This window comes from Pituophis catenifer, unplaced genomic scaffold (genome assembly GCF_029215685.1).
Source record: "Pituophis catenifer annectens isolate HBS135680 unplaced genomic scaffold, rPitCat1.0.hap2 SCAF_4, whole genome shotgun sequence".
Classification (NCBI taxonomy): domain Eukaryota; kingdom Metazoa; phylum Chordata; class Lepidosauria; order Squamata; family Colubridae; genus Pituophis; species Pituophis catenifer.
Genome location: NW_027256884.1, coordinates 44,835,654 through 44,858,146, shown reverse-complemented (window position 1 = coordinate 44,858,146; position 22,493 = coordinate 44,835,654).

The window sequence follows — 22,493 nt, the reverse complement described above, 5'->3', positions numbered from 1 at the left end:
CAATAAATAAATAAATAAATAAATACTGATTACTGCCAGTAGGTTGTGGATTGTTTTCTATATTATTCTTCCAAGTAGACCTCCAGACTTTTGTAGATGAGTTCTACTTTTGCATTTGTCCAACTGTATTTTCTCAATTTTTGCTGGTTAAGTGAGTCTGGAGGCCTTTTATCTATGCATATATTAAAAGCTGCTCTGGAGAGGTGTGATATAATGTCTCATCGCTGACAAGAAAATACTAGCTGACATAGTTGCAAGTGCTGGGCTAAATCTCTGATGTCAGTCATGATACTGGGTACTGATGGATCAGACTGGGTTAAAGAAAAATACCACATCTGCAGTGAATGAAAAACAATGGAGTATATAGGTACTAGACAGAACCTACTAGACAGAAATGCTGAAAGCTGAAGAACAGAGATAGGAATAGAAAGAAGGAGCAGAATGGATTAAGGAAGAAATTGAACATAACTAGAATATGGGCGTGTAAGACTACACAGACTCCATAAACAAAGTTGTTCCTGGGGAAGAAGTAGATGACTGGCAGCTAGCACTGTGTTTGTTTATTTGGTTGATTTATAACCTTTTGTAAGGTATTTAAAGTAGTATATATAGAATTATTTTCTGTGTTTCCCAACAAGAACAACCTTGTAAAGTAGGCTGGGCTAATAGATAGCGACTGGCCAAAGCCACTCAGCAAGTTCTTGTGGTTGAAGTTCTTTAATCCTTCAAGGAGGTAAAGGTCATTCATGGCTGTAAAGTAGTGGCATAAAGGTAGTCCTGGTTCATTGCCTACTTGTTCAGCAACTATTCAAAGTTACAATGGTCCTCAATAAGCAGATTTACAACTGGTCCTCAAGGTTTCAGCCATTGCAATGTAGCAATAGCACTTAGCAATAGAACTTAGACTTAGATACCACTTTACAATGCTTTACAGCCCTCTCTAAGCAGTTTACAGTTGCACTTCTATTCTGTATCACCATTCAGCTAGTGAAACTCTTTTTCAGTTTTTGGTGTTGTGGCCGTGCCTCTGCTGTTGATTGCTGCAGGAACACCTCTCCAGCATCCTTGGCATTTAGAATTTGGGGTGAATATTTCTATGTACAGCATTATGACTGTACATAGAGAATAAACTGTTTTTATTAGGATGCTTCTTTATGTGCCTTTCATTTATACAATATATATATCTAGCAGTATGTACATACCATGTTTCCTGTGATATGCTGGTGTGGCAAGGAACCATTTGCTGCAAACACAAGCTTATTTGCATATAGCTGCATAATATATCAGGATTTGTGCAGCCCATGCACCTTTATTTTTTGTGAGAGGAATAGCTTTATAAATTTGGCACTATAAATTTAGGCAATTTATCCTTCCTTCCCCTTTTCTGGAGTGGACCCAGAAAACTGCCATTTTCCACTTAAAAGCCTTCTATATCTTGCCATTGTTTCTTTCAACATTTTTCATACAAAAACTATATAGGAAAGGCATAATAGTTATACAACTTTTTAAATTGGAAACATTAGAATTGTCCATCTGGAAACACTTTGTGAGAACAATACATGGAGGGATAGGTTTTCCATACAATATTTCCAGAATTGCCCTATGGCAGAGCTACTGCAGAATTAATAAAGTCACTGCAGAATTAATGAAGTTATTTATATTGCTCTTCATTAACCCGTGTTACACATTTTAAGATTTGGGTAACATTTCTCCTAAGAGCCACATGGGAGTTAACATATATGTTTTAGGGCTGCTTCACATCTTTCCGCAATATGGCAATCAAATGTGATGGGTTAGGACCTTCAAATCCTTAATTAACCATGGCTCATTGAATTGGTTGGGTTTAAATAAGATGCTGAACAAAAATAGTTGCGTTCACACAACTTGCTAAAACAAAATCAGGCAAATAATTGAACATAAAGTTAAAACTTAGTAACTTTTTGCTATGTGTCATACTAATCTAACTCTGTTCCTGCTCTGTAAAAAGTTAAATCTTACTTTAGGCATACTTTTTGTCCTATGCATCCATTTATAAGAACAGGGAAAATATTTATCCCTCAATATGCCAATGGAAAAAGGGGTAAAATTTCAAAAGTAAAATACACATATAAAAAAGTTTAAATAATATGTTTATGATAATATATATTAAGGGATCAGATCTATTTGTAAATCTATAGAATTTATTCTAATTGTGTTTTGTTTTTATGGATACTGTTTATCTATTTCTGAGATACTGCATAATAGCACTGTCAGTATTGCTTTCAATATAGCAATAGCAATAGCACTTAGACTTATATACTGCTTCACAGTGCTTTACAGACCTCTCTAAGTGGTTTACAGAGTCAGCATATTGCCCCAACAATCTGGGCCCTCATTTTACCAACCTCGGATGGATGGAAGGCTGACTCAACCTTGAGTCTGGTGAGATTCGAACTGCCAAATTGCAGGCAGCCGGCAATCAGCAGAAGTAGCCTGCAGTATTGCATTCTAACCACTGAGCCACCCTTATCTATCTATCTATCTATCTATCTATCTATCTATCTATCTATCTATCTATCTATCTATCTATCTAATCTGTTTTCTTTTCTTTTGTAGGTCTTTATGTGTATTTCTCTTTAGCCAGGTTCTTCCTACGTAAACCAAGATTTTTATGCAGCCCTAGTTCAGTGAAATCCCAATCCACTAGTTTCTAGGCTTTTTTTCTCCAGCAGCCAGCAAGCTCCCTGCTGCCAATGGATCTCCCTGCTCCCAATGGGCAGCAGGGAGCTTGCTGGCTGCTGGAGAAAAAAAGCCTAGAAACTAGTGGATTGGGATTTCACTGAACTAGGGCTGCATAAAAATTTTGGTTTGCGTAGGAAGAACCTGGCTAAAGATATATATATAATATTTTTCAGAGTATAAGATGCACTTCCCCCCCTAAAAGAGGGTGAAAATTTGGGTGTATGTAACCCCGCCCACCCACTGGCTCCTACCCTACAGCCTCTGCACATCCTCTCAAATGGAGCTTTTGGAGCTTTTGGAGGCTGCAAATGGATTTTTAAGATTATTTTTTTCCCAGCACCTAAAGGCTGCCATATAAATGGGATATTTCCTGTATATTTAGAACTAGTGGTTGAACAGTTCTAAATATACAGGAAATATCCCATTTATATGGCAGCCTTAGGTGCTGGGAAAAAATAATCTTAAAAATCCATTGCTAGGAGACATTTTTGGGCTATTCTTCTGATGTTAGTCAGTGATTCATATTTATTAGACAGGACTTTCCAATCTGGTTCAGTCTCAATATGTTCAAGTACTCTTCCCCATCAGCCCAGTAGCATGTGATTAATCTACTTTGATGAGAATCGTTGCTCTGAAACATCTGGAAGGATCCAGATGGGAAAAACCAATCTAATGATATGTACCAATATGCCAAAGTAGGACATACTTTTTTCCCTCAGATGTCTAAGTAGAAGACTCGGTATGTTGGCATTACTTGTTTCATTTGTGTAAAACAATATCAAATCTAAAACTGTAGAATCTCAGGTTCTTAGAGAAGGGTGGCAAGTGCAGCATGAGAAGAAATCTGAAGCCCTCACATAAAGTCAATTCTTGATCCTTTGAAACATAAATACTCCATGGCAGCCAAACTTGGTTAAAAATTGGCACTGCATCTATCCTGGGCAGTGGGTCATGTCTACTATTTGATATTCAAAGCATGGCTACTGTCCCGGAGAATGCAATTTACTCAAGAGTCCATTGGGTTATTTTACATAAGCAGGCCCTTTGGTTTCAGAAGGGATTGATTTTTGTTTAAATCTTCTACTGAGCAAACAAATGACCTTTTGAGAGCCTTGGAGGTGAATATGACTTCTGAGGTATGTTGGTATTAAACTGCAAGAATTTCTGGAATGGAGAGCTGGAGTGAAGAAGGAGTGATTGAGAGCAATGAGGCCTTTGAGTTTGAATGTTTTTCTTTTGCTAGTGTAGCAAGATATTCAACCTTTGAATAACCACTTGCCAGCAATCATTTTTTGTGCAAGTGTTTGGGATATCCTGAATAAAAGGCATGAGGTAAATCATATAAATAAAAAAAGTGAAATCTTACAAAATCTGGAGATCTACGTGTTTGGTAGCCACTTCTGCTGTGGATACGTTTCCCCAAATATAGATTTCCTTTCACAGTGTACTACAGTATTTAGTCATATATTTAAAGCTTACCCTTTTCTATTGAGAGTAATCTGCAGGTGTTGAAGACTGGACCACGTTGCCAATAGTAGATGGAGCTGAAACAATTGATAGGTTACACCCATCTATTTTCTCTCTTTATCACACTATTTAAAATTGGTATTTAAATAATGTATAACTAAAGTGACAAGTTTTGCAAGGCCAGTATGTAAATGGCCAGTATGGTGAAGTGATCAAGGCAACAGGCTAGAAACCAGGACAAGCTGATAAATTCTAATCCTACCTTAGGCACAAAGCCAACTGGGTGACCTTGGGCCATTAGTTCTCTCTGAGCCCTAAGAAGTGGTCAAAGGCAAACCATTTTTGAAATCTTGCCAAGGAAACTGCAAAGACATGTCCAGGCAATCATCATGAGTCAACACTGATTTAAAGGTTTTATGATTGCATATTTAGTATTTAGTTCCATGGGTGGTTTATAATGATAGAAATGTGTGAAAATCACGAACGGTGTTGATGAAACCTAATTTTTTATTTACAACAATGCATTTTCACAAATGCATTTTCAGAAAGATACAGAAGATGGAACAAATCTCATCTTTGTTCCAATATGTACACATTGTGAAAATTAATGATTCCTTTTACACATACATAAATCGCTTCACATAAATCACATTTATTCTACCTTTCTTTGAAGGAACTCAAGAAAGACAGTAAAAGAAAATGGAGCATCCACAAAGTACAATGAAAAAAATATTGGCAATGTTTTTATAGTCATTTTGTTGCCCCCTATTACATAGGTTAGAATTGGGTATTGTTGGGGGGGGGGTTGTATAAAGTTGCTTGCCCCCAACCTCATTTATTTTTACAGATTATACTGCCATCTTGTGCAGGACTTTTAAAGTAGGAAGTACAGAATGCTATTGGAAATATCAGAATATACTTACTGTATTACAATGTAATATCTCACTTAGCAGAAAATTTCCTTTACCTGAGACTGTTTCTTATAATTTCAAAAATTGAATTCTGTGTAGGTTATGACAAACGATAAATTGCAAGATTTTTTAAAAAACATACCTCTCTTTTAAGCTGGCAACTTTTAGAACTGTAATGCTATTTACAGTTGTGCTGCTATGATCTTGTGGATGGCATGATTCCAATTATTAGCCAAAAAGAGCAATTAGTATAGCTGGAAAAACACAAGTCTTAAACATAGCTTTAAATCAGGAACTTTCTGTGGTTGTGATATTAAGCTATACATTTTACAAGTATGTCATTGTTACTATCCAATTTATATGATATATACAGTATGTGTCACTCGAGAACAGAATCCTTGGTTCAGAATATCACCTAAGATTAAATATGAGAATTTAAGAAGAATAATGTTATATAGCTCCATCACTGATGAACAGTTGCAACTGAAGTAGTTTGCTATATTGCTTTTTATTGCATATTATAATAGAAACTCTTGTTTTTATACAGGTGCTATTTAACTTAATTTTTTAAAAAAAAAAAAAACAATACAATAACTGTAGCTATTTTAACTATGGCTACAGTACAGATTTTATGCCTAAACATTGCCTGGACTAGTCCCTACAGCTTTTGACAAGGTTTTCAGGAATTGATTTGCCTAATTCTCTTAGGTCTGAGAGAGAGTGATTAGCGTAAGGTCACTAGCCTAGTGCTTTAACCATTTCACCAAACTGGCTCTCATGTACAAAATATAGACAAACATAAAAATACTAAAAGAAGTTGGGTTTACAGTTGCAATATACATTAACATAATATCAAACAAGTCAAATAAGAAATCCATGATGTGTACCATCCAGTGGTGGGTTTCAAATTTTTTTACTACCGGTTCTGTGGATGTGGCTTGATGGGTGTGGCATGGCTTGGTGGGCATGGCTTGGTGGGCATGGCAGGGGAAGGATACTGTAAAATCTCCATTCCCACCCCACTCCAGGGGAAGGTTACTCCAAAATCTCCATTTCCTCCCCATCAGCTGGGACTTGGGAGGTAGAGAATAGAAGGGGGTGGGGCCAGTCAGAATTTTTACTACTGGTTCTCCGAACTACTCAAAATTTCCGCTACCGGTTCTCCAGAACTGGTCAGAACCTGCTGAAACCCACCTCTGGTACCATCCATTCTGTTTATTCTTCATGCTATAAGAATTGATCTTTGTGGAGACATTACTAGCTCAAATCAATTTCCAAGTAGCTGATTTGGGGGGCGATATCCACTTTGTGATTGTTTTCACTTCAGCTGTTCTTTGTTTATAGCACTTCTTGAAAGCATATGACATTCTCAAAAGATAACAACCTTATGTGGAATGCAAATGTAGCATTAATAAGCTAAGATGCAAATGAATTACTTGTTTGCCTACTTGATATGTAATAACCTTTTCATTTGTCATGGAAATCTGAGAAACTGAAATAAAGAGCACTGGAAATTCCCCCTCCTATCTTTTCACATTATAATTCATTCCATGGCCAGAAGTCCCAGAATGAATTTCTCTTCTATTAGCCATCAGCAATAATTGATAGCAGTTAAAACAATAAGGTGAACAATGAGAATTACAGTGTCATCAAATTATTTGTCATTACTCTTGAAAAAAATATGCTTATTCAGATGATAATTCACCACTCCAAGCATTGTTCTATTTAGTAATCTGTGCCTGTTTCTTTGACTTTATTAATTTGTCAACATGACAAATGTTCATTAACCCTATCAGTGAATAACCATGTGACTTTAAATATATGGATACAGGGCAGCAAAAATTGATTAAACAATAAATATTTTCTTGAGATAGCACTTTCTCTTAGCTATAAAAAAGAGTATCCCAATTTATTCATAGTATAATAGAATTTACTAATTTACTACTTTTCTATTGCATTTTTCCACAATTTTTGAATGTGGCTCACAAGAAAATATAGGAAAAATAACAAAATTATAATGGCCACTTAAAACATATCCAATACAAGTAAGTAAATCAGAAATAAATATTTAAGTCTGTAAATTTATTTAGATTATGCAAGCTGAAGTTATTATGCTGTCAACCTTTCAGGTAGGCTAGGTCAATAACCCTCTTTATTTAGCATTCCTAATGGATATTAGCAGGAAAGTAGAGAAGAGGGGAAATTGGATGTGTGTTGGGATGAAGGAGAAGAAAAGACTTCTAAAAGTTCTCATGTTCTTTATAAATGAAAGCAACATCATTCATCATTCAGTTCTCTGCCGCATCTTTCATCTTATTTATGCTTGTAAGTCTCCTTTGCCAATAGCACAATATAAATATATACTGCCACCTGGTGTCTTACTAAGCATCATTCATCAGATGGTAAGGTGTGTGGGGTTTTTTTGTAAAAACAAAATAGTAAATATTTTTCTGATTTATTACAATGTATGATAGTATATTTACAAATTATTGTGTTTTAGGGAGGAAATTACTTTTTAAAAAGAAACTACAAACAATAGTATATTATATTGCATCTCAGCCATTAGTAATCAAGGATTGTGCGTCATTAAATCACTATAATTATGTTTACATAATGTTTATTGCATTGGAGAACCAATTTATAACTTCACAATAATGCCATTTTATTAGCTATAAAGATCATTTCAAATTTCAGGAGAAAATGTAATTTTTTTAAAATGGAAGAACTAGAACTTTCCCCACCTTTTAATGTATTATCAGCTGGAATTTTAACATTTTAATAAAAAAGGTCCTGTAGTTTTCTTTCATCTTTTTCTCCTATGACTTATAATAAAATGGCAAATGAAAATAAAAAGATCGAATTAAACATTAGGAACAAGTTGGACAAAGTCACATCTCTACTCAGTCGTGAAGTTCAATATGCTATCTGAACTATATATACTCCTAGGATATAAAATAAAAAAAGAAGAGAATACTACCTTGAGTTGTAACACTGTGCTATTTATCATGGCTTTACTAAATTGAATCAGTTTTCTTCAACACTTTAATCGTAATATTATCTTCATGTTTGCTCACATAACATTTTGTTCCTTCCTACAACTTTATTTTTTATTTAGATGTAATCATGGAGTTGGTTTTTGACCTTGAAAATGCCATTGACAGCCCCAAGTACATATAGCAGAGAGCATAAATTTACATTCCATCAAATGCAATTAACCCTTTCTTATCTGCTTCTTAGATTATGGGGAAATGTTATATGTGGTCTAATTTTGCACTTAATAACTCTGTTCTTTAGTTCATCATACTTTTTTGTTACTTTACCAAGATCTGTGTTCTAGCCCCCGGAATATAACTCCAGGTCACATACAGTTTCACTGCGCACTCCTTTGAAAAAGGTATATCAATATTACTTCATCATATTAGCCATTGTCTATCCACTGCAGGATGAAGGCCTTTTCCGCATGTTTACAACCAATACGGTCCTGAACTTTCTTTTGCCAATTGGTCCCGCAATACTTGCTGATGTCGTCGATCCATCTTCTTTTAGGTCTCTTTCGTGGACACTTTTTATCAAGTTGGATCCATTCTATTACTGCCGTGGTCCACCTGCCATCAGTTCCTCTTGCTATGTGACCAGCCCATTTCCATTTCAATTCTTCTACTCTCTTGATGATATCATATGCTTTCGTTTGTTCTCTAATCCATGTGTGGATCTTTCTATCTTGTCTTGTAAGAGCATGTATCTTTCCATGGCTCTTTGCACCTCTCGAAGCTTTTGTATTGATTGTGAGGTTAGTGTCTATGTTTCACTGGCATATGTTAGAGCAGGTAGCACACACTGATTGAAAACCTTTCTCTTCAAGCATGGGATGGGGGGAGGTAGTTCTTGAAAATTATGCTTAGCTTGCTGAATGCCTGCCAACCACATTTAACACACTGTTCAATTTCCTTTATTGTATCAGCTTCCATTGAGCTCCATTGGCCAAGGTATATGTAGTGATATATTTACATCTAGTTCTTCTTCAGATATAAAAAAAATTATTTCTTTGGTGAACTTATTAAATATAACTGCCTTTTTTTCAGGTTTATTTTTAAGCCAAATGGTTCTCCTGCTTTGTGCAGCTCTTGTATATATCTTTGTAGCTCTTCTAGGTCTTGTGAGAACATCATCATCTGCAAATCTTAAATGATTTAAATAGGAGCCATTGAGTTTTATTCCATCTTTTGCCCAGTCTAATTTGCAAAATAGTTCTTCAAGACAAGCTGGGAAAAGGATAAGTGAAAAAATATACTAAGTTGAACATCACTGTTCAAAATATTTTTCATAAATATATAGTAAAACCAGCCACAAGTAAGTACATCTCCTAGATAACATGTAAAGCACTTGTACTGGCATAGAACTGCAGTTATCAGATATCTACAAATATCAGTTGATAAATATAATTAAATAGTTATTAATAGTTAGATTATGGGAAAAGGGGAAATGTTATATGTGATCTAATTTTTCACTTAATAACTGTTCTTTAGTTCATCATACTTTTTGTTACTTTACCAATCTCATTTTCTATGTCCCTCATCTCTTCTCTCATATGTATCCTTCCTCTTCCTTTTTATTGCAGTGCCCATTTCACATCTTTCCTTTTCATATTCTGCTCCATTTTAGCTAATCTGCTTGATGAATTCTTGAGATGGGAAATTGCATTTAATATTTTGAGGGGCAATTCATTTTCTTTGGGAAGTAGCTCAAATTTTATAATCTGCCAAGCCTTGAAGTTCCACCAGAATTGCTGAGACTCACTCTGTTAAATAGAGGATGCTATTTTAGCTACATAAACGTTGGCCTTTATGCTACCAAGTTGGAAAACAGGAAGATACTGAAAAAGGGATACTGAAGCTTTTTAAACAAATCCCATAAGAGCCATATGAGATAATTAAACTTCAAAGAATAGAAAGAATGTGCTGTTTGCAAAATGCAAAGAAAAAGAATCAAGACATGATCCCTTTTGTGACCTTCTGACCAGCAAAGCCAATGGGGAAGCCGGATTCACTTAACAATTATGGCAAGAAAGGTGGTAAAATGGGGCAAAATTAACTTAACAAATGTCTCACTCAGCAACATAAATTTTGGGCTCAGTTGTGGTTGCAAGTCAAGGACTTCTTGTATTCAGTTGGAAACTGCTGCTCTGCCATTTAATTTTTTCCGTGTCTTGAAATAGAGCAGATCTTGACCTTCTTGTATGCGTTATCTTTCTATGTGTTTAAAGACAGTTATTATATATCCTCACCTATCTTTTCTCACAGAACACTAAATAAATCCAGCTCCTCCATAGGACAGAGATTCTTAATCTACTGATCATCTTTAAAACATTTTTCTGTGATACAGAGGGATCTGTTCAAAGCCAAATACAGTTACATTAATTCAAATCATATTCAGAAAACTAGTATTTGTCAAATTCAACACTATCTTGATATTGAAAATATTGCTTTAAACCCATAAAGATTAAGTCAGCCTACCTATTCATTAAAATTATGTTTATGCTTTAGAATCTCATCATTGCAGATGATGTAGATGATAATCAAATTGAGCCTTTTTTTTTTTTTTGATGTTGTTTTAGGGATGATTCACCATTTAAATTTCTCTGCTGGTGTCAATATAGACACCAAGTGCCCAAACTGTGTGTGCGTGCAAGCCCAAACTGAAAGTGCACATGCGGAAACATGCACATGCATGAACATGCGTACATGCACAGACATGTGCATGTGTGCATACACAGGTCTCTGCATGCATGTGCAGCAGAAACCCGAAGACCAGCTGGCCGGTGGGAGGCAGAGCATCCCCACACCGACAGCATGGCAAAGGATAAGATCTTTTTCTTTTGTGAGCTCCTGTTTCGTTGTTTGCAGGGAAACAGAAGCTTACAAAGGAAATGCCACGGAGATCTGACCTGGGGCAACAGCGCACGTGCCAGAAGAGAGGGCTCTGTGTGTCACCTCTGGCAGGCGTGCCATAGGTTAGTCATCATGGGTATAGAGTCACCTGCTCAAGCTGGGGGTTGGACTAGAAGATCTCCAGTGTCCCTTCCAACTCTATTATTCTATATTCTATGCCAGTGATGGCTAACCTTTTTGCCATCGTATGCCAAAAGCATGGGGAGCATGCGGGGGTTTGTGCGTGTGTGTGCCCACATCCATACTTCTATGCACCCCACCTCCCTGTGCATGCACGTGCAGCCCCTGAGCTTCCCCCGCTTTTGGCATGCGATGGCATGGTGAGTCTAGTAGGCCCATTTTTCGTCCTCCCCAGGCTCCAGAGGCTTTCTAGGAGCCTGGGGAGGGTGAAAACCCCCTTCCCCACCCCCCAGAGGCCCTTCGGAGGCCAGAAACAGCCGGTTTGTCAACTTCCGGTGGGACCGGAAGGCTGTTTTTTTGCTCTCCCCAGGTTCATGGAAAAGCTCTGGAGCCTGGGGAGAGCAAAAAATGGGCCTTCCCCACCCCCAAGACCCTCTGGAAGCTGGAAACAGCCTGTTTCCCTACTTCTGGTGGGCCCAGAAGGCCTGAAAATCAGTTGGCGGGCTGGAGCTTGGCTCGCGTGCCCACCGATATGGCTCCGCATGCCACCTGTGGCTCATGTGCTATAGATTCGCCATCACGGTTCTATGCTATTGACAGTGTTTTCAATCTTAAACCCAAATTAGATATGTAAGATAAAAAATACTATAGATATTATACCCTTAGTCTTCTATCTTTATTTAACCTACCCTTTTGCTATTGTTCACATTTATAATATAAATGAATCATTTTAAACCTAACCTTGTCACAATGTTTGTAATGGTGAGGAACATAACTACAGATGTCTGAGCTAGAAAAAACAACTAGGAGGGAACAAAGCATTTACTGAAAAGATGCCATTTTTATGGCAACACTTCTGAAAAACAAACATATTAGTAAGCCATTAGAAAGCTTGTCTAAATTATACTGAACAGCTGTGTTTGTCTTTGTGGGCAGATGTGCCTAAAGAACTATATTTTCCTATTCAGGCAGTCTACTTTTCAATATGCTATAAGTTACAAATTCATGCACTTTAATGTTCCTCTCTTTTACATGGACCCTTCCCTAATTTGTTACTCCACAAAAAAGAGTAGAAAATAAAGTATTATTTTGGATTATCCTACAAACAAATAAACAAAAGCACTACTTGGCTTATAACAGCCTATAATAGTTTCTACTGCAGTTTGATGTGAAGTCAGCATTATTTTGAATCTGAAAATAGTTTAAGATTCTGATTTTTTTCCAGTTTACAAATTAATACAAAGGCACCATCTTTTTGTTCTAAAGCTTTCCTCCAAATTCTTTGATAAATTAATAGGTTTTACAGTAATAGGTATAATGGAAAAATATTCTTTTGTCCCTGTCCTTACAACAGAAGTTGACAAATGATGGCATGCATATCTTTTCACACTGATTACTGTGCCACAGTATCCTGCAATTTCTGGCAGTGTCAAACAACACTCTGTAAATACTTCACACCTAGTGGTACAACCTAATAGTATTTTAGGGAGGTTGACAGAAGCAAGCAGACTAAGATAATTAGTCATAGCTCACAGAAATGGTAGAAGAGGACCAGCAAGGCAAACAAAGATATAGATTTGCACAAAATGTGCATATTCTAATACAATTTTTCAAATTACATAGCAAGAAAGTCTGGGACTAACTGACTTGCCTACCTGCTGCATATTGACCAAATCAGCGGGTTGCTACAGGTTTGCCCCAGATTGGGCGATCCAGTAGTGGTGGTGGCAGGAGGCTCCACCCACCTGCCCAGGCATCTCTGCACATGCGCAGAAGTGTTGTGCACACCCACCCACAAGCAAACCGGTAGCAAGTGAAATTGAAACCCACTACTGGACCAGATGGTAACAAGGTCCTTCTCTTGCTGCTTATGATTTTTTGCCTTTTAACAGACTTAAAATGAACAATTGTCCTCTGTAAAAATTAATAGGAGAGGGAACCTAATTCACCATTATATAAAAAGAGGATGAAAATAAGGTTTTGAGAAATGTCCTGAATTCTACCCTCCCATTCTAGCTATGATAATCATGATTGTAAAAAGAATTAGAATGTGCAGTTTTTTTACAGGGATGTTTTTATGGTGTGGTCAACGGAGTCAAGATGGCAGGTGTGATGGTATGATTGAAACTCTGCCTGATTTCCATTTATATTGCATGCATACTTTTACATTTTCAAATGATATATTATCTTAGTAAGCCAACTCAATTTTATTAAGCAGTAAAACCCTGAAACTTTTATGAAATACAATAAATTACAACAATTAATCCCTTTCCCTAGTCCTTTCATTTAAAAAAAGTTATAGTTTTTAAGGTAAAGTCCAGATGTATATGAATATAAGAATTTTAAGGTAAAGTCCAGATGTATATGAATATAAGAATGCCTAAAAAGTCAGAGAAAAAGAAGGCAAAAAAGCAGAATAAAGAGCACACTTTCTTTATATACAATTTGGACCATAAACAACTATACTTTATAAGAAATAGTTATATTTTTGGAAGGTCCAGCTGTTATACAAAATGAAAAGACAATATATCTGCTACAATTATTTCTTCTACTCATTTAAGATTACATAAAATCCTTATTCTAAGTATTTGATCACTTCCATTTTTTATATAACCAAAATTGTATAACCAAGCTTACTTTAATTATGATCCCCTTCTCCCTGTTTTTATTAAACATATAGCGCACATGAACTATGCCTCAGGAGCTGTTTTTCTCCCCTTATGTTGTAAAAGTTACAAGGAATTGTTGGTTCCTTAAATTTTAAGTAGAACATTATGGCTATTTATTTAGAGATGACATTTATTATAAATATTCTGGTTAAAGTATGATTTACTAGAGTACAATTAATAACTTTGTAGTTTGAGTGCATTTCATTTCTCTTACTTTGCCAGCATGTGGCGCTGTTTTCTGTAAAAACAACCAGCAACTTCATATATTTTTTTTTCTAAAAAGGCAAATATATTCTGTCAAATTCAAACATGAATTGTTGTACTGAACACCAGGTTTCATATTTTGCATTATCCTACTTAACCCTTCGGAACACTTACTTTTGCCCAGGATAACAGTAACAACTATCCTATCTACCTCTTAGCAAACTATTAAGAGCAAAAGTATCTAAAAAAAAAAAAAAAAACTTGTACATGGAAGCAGTGCTTCTCTGATCAAATATATTACTTATTTAAAAAAGAGATAACATGAATTATTAATCAAATCTAAATTATGGATAAGACCTGCTAAATAGTTGGGTTGGTTTAAAAACATAACATTGTTTGCTTCAAATATGTAAATTAATTAACTGTGGCTTCAAAACATACTCCTACACAAAAGGAATTCAAATACTTTCCTTTAAGAACTGCAAACTTTATATTATATTTACATTGATTCCAGATCTATCTTCTATAATATGAGTATGAATATATACTTATATTCACATATTTGAGAGCCACTTTGGTATAGTGGTTAAAGCATCAGAACAGAAATCTGAAGACCATAAGTTTCTCACAGCCCTAGGAAGGAGGCATCTGCATTCAATATGATTATGATTATTCAGGAATATTTTAGAATTATTTGGATGTGCCAAATGAAATTCAGTCTTATGACTGAGTTCATACAATATTATTTAGAGGGTAAGCCTTGATGAACCATTATAACTTCGTGCAATAAACTAAACCAACATGAAACAATCCATGTTTTATTTTAATGTGATACATGAAAGTATGATAATGAATTCCTTTTCAAACTCTGTCACCAAAAATAAATATTATTTCTCCAATTAGGCTCTTCAAGGAATTTTCACTGGAATTCCATAGAATTCATATATGGGGAATGTACAAATATGTGACTACCAGTTGGAATATTGGTGTATTCTCAAGTTTTTGTAGCCTCATATACATATTCAAATAGAACTTTACTGGATATCTGTAAAAATTGTTCCCATGTACATATGTTAATGGTTAGGTGTTTCTCCTCAGAAAGCAGCATTTTATGTGGGAATTGATTTTAACTGGTGTCGAATGGACAGTATCTGTTGGGCAAATGTAATTTGTACTTTTAAAAGAATTCAAACAGTCTTGTCAAGAATGAACTTTCTGAAAAAAATCCTGGATCCCTATGCCGTTCTAAATGAAGAAGCATTCTAACTTTTTAATTTTGTAACCTGTAGATGTTTTAGTTATTTTGGTTTTTTTAATTATACAATCTATAGCAATAGAACTATTATACTAAAAAGGAGTATAAAATTATTGCTGAACAATGTTGGAAATGCTGTCAAGCATTCTTTTTAACGTTTTGACAAAATGGAATATTACTTATAGAAGTAAATCTCATATTTTAAATACTCAAGTTTGGTAAATTTGGTAAATTTTCTTGCATTGGTTATACTAAAAGTAATATCTGTATAATTTTGAACTACAATTTGGAAAGAGGAAAAAAAAATATTACTATAAGCCAATATCTAGGACTGTCCATGAATCTCCACCTCCAAATCTTTCTTTTTCTCATTTTAACGCAATGGAATAACACCATTAAATTGTTGTATAAATCAGATTCTTTCAGTGGCAATTCCTTGTTTGTAAGATACATTTCTCTTTTAAACATGTTTTTAAGAAACTAAAAGACAATATTGTTTGGTTTAGAGACATTTAGAAAAAAATCCATACTACTAGTATTTAGAGATAATTCCCAGTAAGTTCAGTGGATCTTTCTCAGATACAAATTCTTTTTTTAAAAAAAAAACGCACTGTTGGACTTAATTTTTAATTTGTTATTTTATAAATTGGATGTTTTAATCTGTGTTTCGGCCAAAATATTTAATAATTTTAAGGGATTTTTTGAATATTTGTATTATCTGTATTTTATCTTGGCTGTTCACCGCCCTGAGTCCTTCGGGAGTAGGGCGGTATAGAAATTTGATTAATAAATAAATAAATAAATAAATAAATTTACAATTAAGCAAACTAGGATTACGCTCTCAGCCTGTATTTATGTGTGATTATTTCTGAATACATTCAATTGTATTAAAAGCTTTTTTATATAAGCGATCTCATTGTTACTGTGATTTTAAGTAACTTTTAACTATCTTTTCTCTTTTTTTTTTTAAAAATTTTTTATTGTAAACAAACATACACATATAGACATAAACGTTAAAACAAACTAGACATAAACTAACTATACAATGAAATCAAGTCATATAACTTGCACTTTGAAAGTAGAGTTACTTCGGTAATTATATATCAATATATCTATATATATTATCTTTCATCTTGTATCAATGTTTATATAACGATATTTCCTTTTATTTGCTTATTTTTGTGTCCTTGGGTGGTATTCTCTTTTTTCGTGTCTTTTTTATCTAACCATTTGTACCATTCTTGCCAAATTAAGTAAAAGTCTGTATCTTCTTTTCCTTGTATTTCTTTGGTCAATTTATCCATTTCTGCACATTCCATAATTTTTTGTATTATTTTCTCTTCTGGTGGCGTGTTTTCCAATTTCCACATTTGTGCGAAGACGATTCTAGCTGCGGTTAAGATGTGTATTATCAAGTATTGTGTCTCTTTTTTATAGTCCTTTGTCAATATACCTAGTAGGTAGGTTTCCGGTCTGAGGGGTACTTTTTGGGCGGTAATTTCTTCCAGCTGACTTTGAATTGTTTTCCAAAATTTTTTGACTTTAGGGCATGACCACCACATGTGGTAGTAGGTCCCCTTCTGTATTTTACACTTCCAACAATTCTGATTAGTATTGGGAAACATCCTTGCCAACCGTGCAGGGGGGAGATGCCACCTATAAAACATCTTGTATGTATTTTCTTTGTAGGGCACGGACATTGTCAGCTTAGTATTTACTTTCCATATTTTTTCCCAATTCTCTAGGTTAATATTATATCCAAAATTTTTAGCCCAAGTAATCATATTTTCCTTCACCACTTCTTCTTCCAATTTGTATTTTAATAGATAATTATATATTTTAGTTATTAATTTATCATCTGATTGCATTATAATTTTATCTAATTCATTTTTTTCTTTTTGGATTCCAAATTTTTCCGTATCACTTTTATATCTTGATTTTATCTGTAAATACGGCCACCAATCAATATCCGTGCCCTGTTGTCTCAGCTCTTCTCTTGTTTTCATATCTCCCTCTGTGTTCAACAATTCGTCATAGGTTTTCATCCTGTCTGTGTCCATTGTGTTCGGGTAGATTTGGGCCTCCATGGTTGATAGCCATCTTGGGATTTTGTCGTAGTGCTTTCTCCTTATTTCAATCCAAATTTTTGCCAGTGCTCCTCTGATATAATGTCTCCTGAAGTGTTCATGTTGTCTGGGTTTTTCCTCCCATAGAAATGCGTGCCAGCCTTTTGACAAATCAAATCCTTCTAATGCTAGTGTTCGTTTATCTTTGAGTGTATAAACTCAAAGATAACTATCTTTTCTCTTTTAACTTAAAAAACGTTGCTATTTATTCTTTTGTTGCTGGTTAGTGGATAGATTATTATTTTAAAAAATATGTGCTGATTTAGATTCTTGAGAGTGGAAAAAAGATTGTTCAAGAAGTAATAAAAAAATCTGGTGTCCTGTAACTAATTTCTAAATTTCTTTAAATATGAATATAGGAAATGACAATTCTGTGGCTGATTTATATTGTTTTATAATGATGATGCTTATCAGGTTCCTTTTACCAAAGCATGGGAATGCACTACAATGGTTTCTTACAAGTTTCTATATTTGAGAATAGTGTTTGACTGCAAGAATAGTGTTTGAACTAGAATAGTTCTAGTTGAGAATAGTGTTTGAACTAGAAAAAAAAACATACCCATCACACTATTTACTTTTAAGGAAATCTAAACTAAACGTTGTTTAGTGACCATTCGAAGTTACAACAGGACAGAAAAATGTGACTTCTAGTTGCTGATCACACTTACCACTGTTGCAGCATAGCCATAGTCATGTGAACAAAATTTGGATGCTTGGCAACTGGCATATATTTATGATGGTTGCAGTGTCCTGGGGTCATGTGATCATCATTTGCAACCGCCTGGCAAGCAAAGTCAATGGAGAAGCCAGATTCACTTAACAACGATGTTACTAACTTAACTGAAATGATTCACTAGCAACTGTGGCAAGAAAGGTCATAAACTGGGAAAAAGCCACTTAACAACTATCTTGTTTAGCGATGGAAATTTTGGGATCAATTGTGGTTGCAAATTGAGGACTATATATATATAGTATGTAAAAGAAATTAAAAGCATGAGATATGAAAATGAAAAAGAAACATGGGTAAAATTATGCCAATATCATTCAACACACCTCTCCATCCCTGTTGCAAGCCATCCTTGTTTAAATCATTTCCATGCACTATTTTATACATTCCTCTTTACTCTTTAAGGAAAAAAAGAAAACAAAAAAATGGTGAAATTGGCCAAGAATATTTCTTCTATTTCCAAGCAAGTAGAATATTCAAGAAGAAAAAGAAAATCCTCACTTCAGAAGCTGTGAAATTCCACAAATGCTCATATACAATTCCCATATAATTAAAGGTAATATTGACAATGGTAAGCTATTGATTGACACCTTTATGCCTTAAAACCCGCATTTCAAATTGCACCAGGAAACATTTTGGCATCCAATGCAGTGGCCACAAGACATCAGTAATATAACTGATGAATGTGATTCATCAGGATTGAGCGTCCACATTTTGGACAACTGCATTTTCTAACTGGTCTTCAAAAGCAGCGCTATATAAACCACACTGTAGCAGTCCAGATGAAAGATGATAAGTATATAAATCATGTAATTAAAATATAATAATAAAGACACTGTAATCTCTTATTTAGTCCCTCAATCAGAAAATGAATTAAAGGGGAGCATTTAAATTTGTTAACAGTTAAAATTTCATTATTATTTCTAAGTGACTTTTATGACCCCTTTTTGTTTATTGATATTTTAACTAGTTGAAATGGTAGAAGCTTAATATCCGTTTATTATTGCTACTTGTATATTCCTAAAAATATTCTTTATGACTCTTATCTTTTCCTTTTCTTCAGGCAGAAGTACTCTGCCAGAGAATAATTTGCAACAAATAATTTTATTTTATGTGGGACTCATGTGAGGTCCTGAAAAAAATTGTAATAAAGATAACAGAAGTTGATAGTTACTTAATTGTAACTAAAACAATATTAAAAATAATTTCAGATACGGTAGGAAGTAGATAGTTAAAGAAAGTTTCTAGAGGCACACTGATGGCTATAGATACAATAAGGCCTATTCAGTTCTACTGATTCAACTCAAAGTTTCAGATATTATGAAGTGGTAGCAGCAGGGTTGGGTTCTACTTACCTTTACTACTGGTTTGCAACGGGATCGTGTGTGTGCGCTTGCTTCGCTCACATGTGTGCCTTGCTTCTGCGCATGCGCAGATCACCAATGATGACATCGAGGCAGTGGGCAGAGCCTCCCGCCAGTTTTACTACCAGTTCTTGCAAACCGGTCCGAACTGGGACAACACATCACTGGGTAGCAGCCATTTCTTTTTCCTCAGCTCAAAAAAAAATGCTATAATGTTTACCTCAGGGAACTTATTATAAACAACACATTGAAATTTTCTGTGAGTTTCACCACTAATGTTCAGCTTGAAAACGGTATAAATTTATTTAGTTTTAACTCTTGCTAAAATCAATAAGGCCTAGTTCCCAATAAATATATTTAGGACTAGATTGCCAAGCTATATTTCTTGACAATTCTTTTTCAAAGTCTTCAGTGGTAGAATAAGATTTATGTCGTTCAAGTAAACCAGGAGACAATAAGATTACAAGGGATAGATCTGATTAAAGCTGCTGTATCACCTCCTTATAAAATATCCAGAAAATTAATTGGCAAGATTATGGTGGTGTAGAATCCTGCAGGTATTCTAGAAATGTTTGGAGAAGGGGTGTCAAACTCAAGGCCCAGAGACCAGATTCGATCTGCAGGATGCTTACATCTGGCCCACGGGACCGCCATGGAAACAATGAAGGACTGGCCCGTAGTGCCTCTGCTAGCAAAACAGAGCTTGGGAGCCTGTTTTTGCTGGCAGAGCACTCGGGCCACCACAGGCGCCCCCAACACAAGTGACATCGAGCTGGCCTTGCCCACCCTCTCACACCCACTTTGGTTCCCCATGGTCAAACACAACCCTGATGCGGCCCTCAATGAAATCTAGTGTGACACTGGCTTGGAGCATTAAAACATGTATTAACTTATTTATTTTTATCCCACATTTTTGTAAGTAAATCAAGACAGCAACCATACCTAACCCTCCTCCTTCCTCTTATTTTCCTCATCTGTAAGGTGGATTGGGCTAAGAATGAGTGACTAGCCCAAAGTCACACCATCAACTTTCATGCCTAAGGCAGGACTACAACTCAGTCTCCCAGTTTCTAGCCTGGTGCCTTAACCACTAGACCAAACTGGCTAGTGGTTAATTAATAGATATCTCTCCAAATTGTCTTTTATCACACACCAATATCAATATAATTACATTGGTATTCAGATTGCTTTTGACTAACAGGTCACATAAAGCTTCAGCAAATTAAAGAAATGCTCATTTTATAGAAAACCTAAAAAGTACAGCTTAGTGTTTTATACATGACTCTTCAGAGGTATCTCATTAAGTTGCATCACCTACAGGTTGTTAGACTGCACTCGTAATTATATATTTATAAATACTGAATAAGATTGAAAAGGGCCATGGCAGAGTAAATTTGGACAAATGAATCAAAACAAGATTTTATATAGCAGAGGCAACTTGTAGGATTATTTTATATGAATATATCTGGTCATATTCTCTGCTTAAAATATGTCCATTTCCAAAAGCCTCTTTGCTTTAGCATACAGTGGCAGTTTTCACAGATGCAAATCTCTCCCAGGCTAGGATTTTGGACTTCCTCAGGATTTGTATTAATAGTTTTACATTTTGTGTGTTTCTCTTAGGTGTGGACAACCAGATCCATAAGGGAAGAGTTGTTAGCTTCTTTATTGCTCATGCCTATTTCACAGGAATCTCCCCAGACTGGCAGTCTGCATCTGGACCAGATCCAAGGAGGAGTATGCCCTCTTGTGCTTACATAACAATTCCAACTAATTCCCCACTTGACTTCTTCCTTGACTCAGCCAGTCTCTCCCCTACAGTTTCTATTGTATTTTAATTAAGATTCTTTTTTACTTCAATGTCTGATGCAAAGACATTGTATAGAAATTAACACAATATTTGAATGATTTTAGATCATTTTTATGTTAGGATGGTTTATGCCAGTATAGGAAAACTTTTGAGAACTTGGGGATTAGCTTTGGGTTACATAGAAGATGCCTACTGATATTACCAAAATGTTGTATCTTTGCATTTTGGGCAGAGAGAAAGATTAAAATCTGCCCTGCTCTCAAACTGAGGCTGCACAGTGCTTGGAAATGAAGTTGATAATATTCCTTATCTATAGGTTGCCATCCTCATTTTAGGCATTCATCACTATATGAAGTATTTACTGGCACTTCAGTTAAATTTGTATACAAATATTCTTATGCTAATTTTATATGAAACATTTTATTATTACATTTTGCCATATGCTTAAACATTAAACTCCAGTTCTATAACATTATCTCATCTCTCTAAATCTTGTGATTAAAATCATTTGAGTACTCATTTAATAATGAATGAAAAAAATGAAATTTACATAGGTATTTGTGCCTGAAGGGCTTCAATGCCAAGGACAAAAAAAAAATGACAAGTTTAACATTTTGTCGATTCCATGCCTCAATTGATTGTCAGTACTAATAGGTTCTATGCATCAGTGGATTTCAAAGAACAATCGGTGTTTCATGGTTTCGATTTGATGTGTCCATTTAGGCAATTGCCTCAGTGGGAAAATTTTACATCGGGCATAGGTGTACACTACAGGTTTATTTCCCAATGGCCAATCCGATTGACGGCGGCAATTCAAAGTTATTTTTCCAACCGGGCATCTTGCAAATTGCATGTGTGCCGCCACGAGCTACCGCTCCAGCCAAGTTTCTTGTGTAGGTGGGTTTATCGCACTATTATTAAACTAAGAGCAGTCTGTGCCGTGATTGGATGTGTCCGTGGAGAAGATCTAAGACCAAGAATGAAGGGGTGCGCCTCATATTCGGGTTGAGGATTTTAAAAGTAAGTAACCCGCATACCGAACTTGCTTTCGGTGCCCCAAACTTTGACCAAATTGCACCCCCAACAATACCCTGTGCGACTTCTAAAAGCGTGGAGAGGTGAAATGAAGCTTATATAACCCCAGTCCCAATGTGGGCGTCTGCTGGATTCT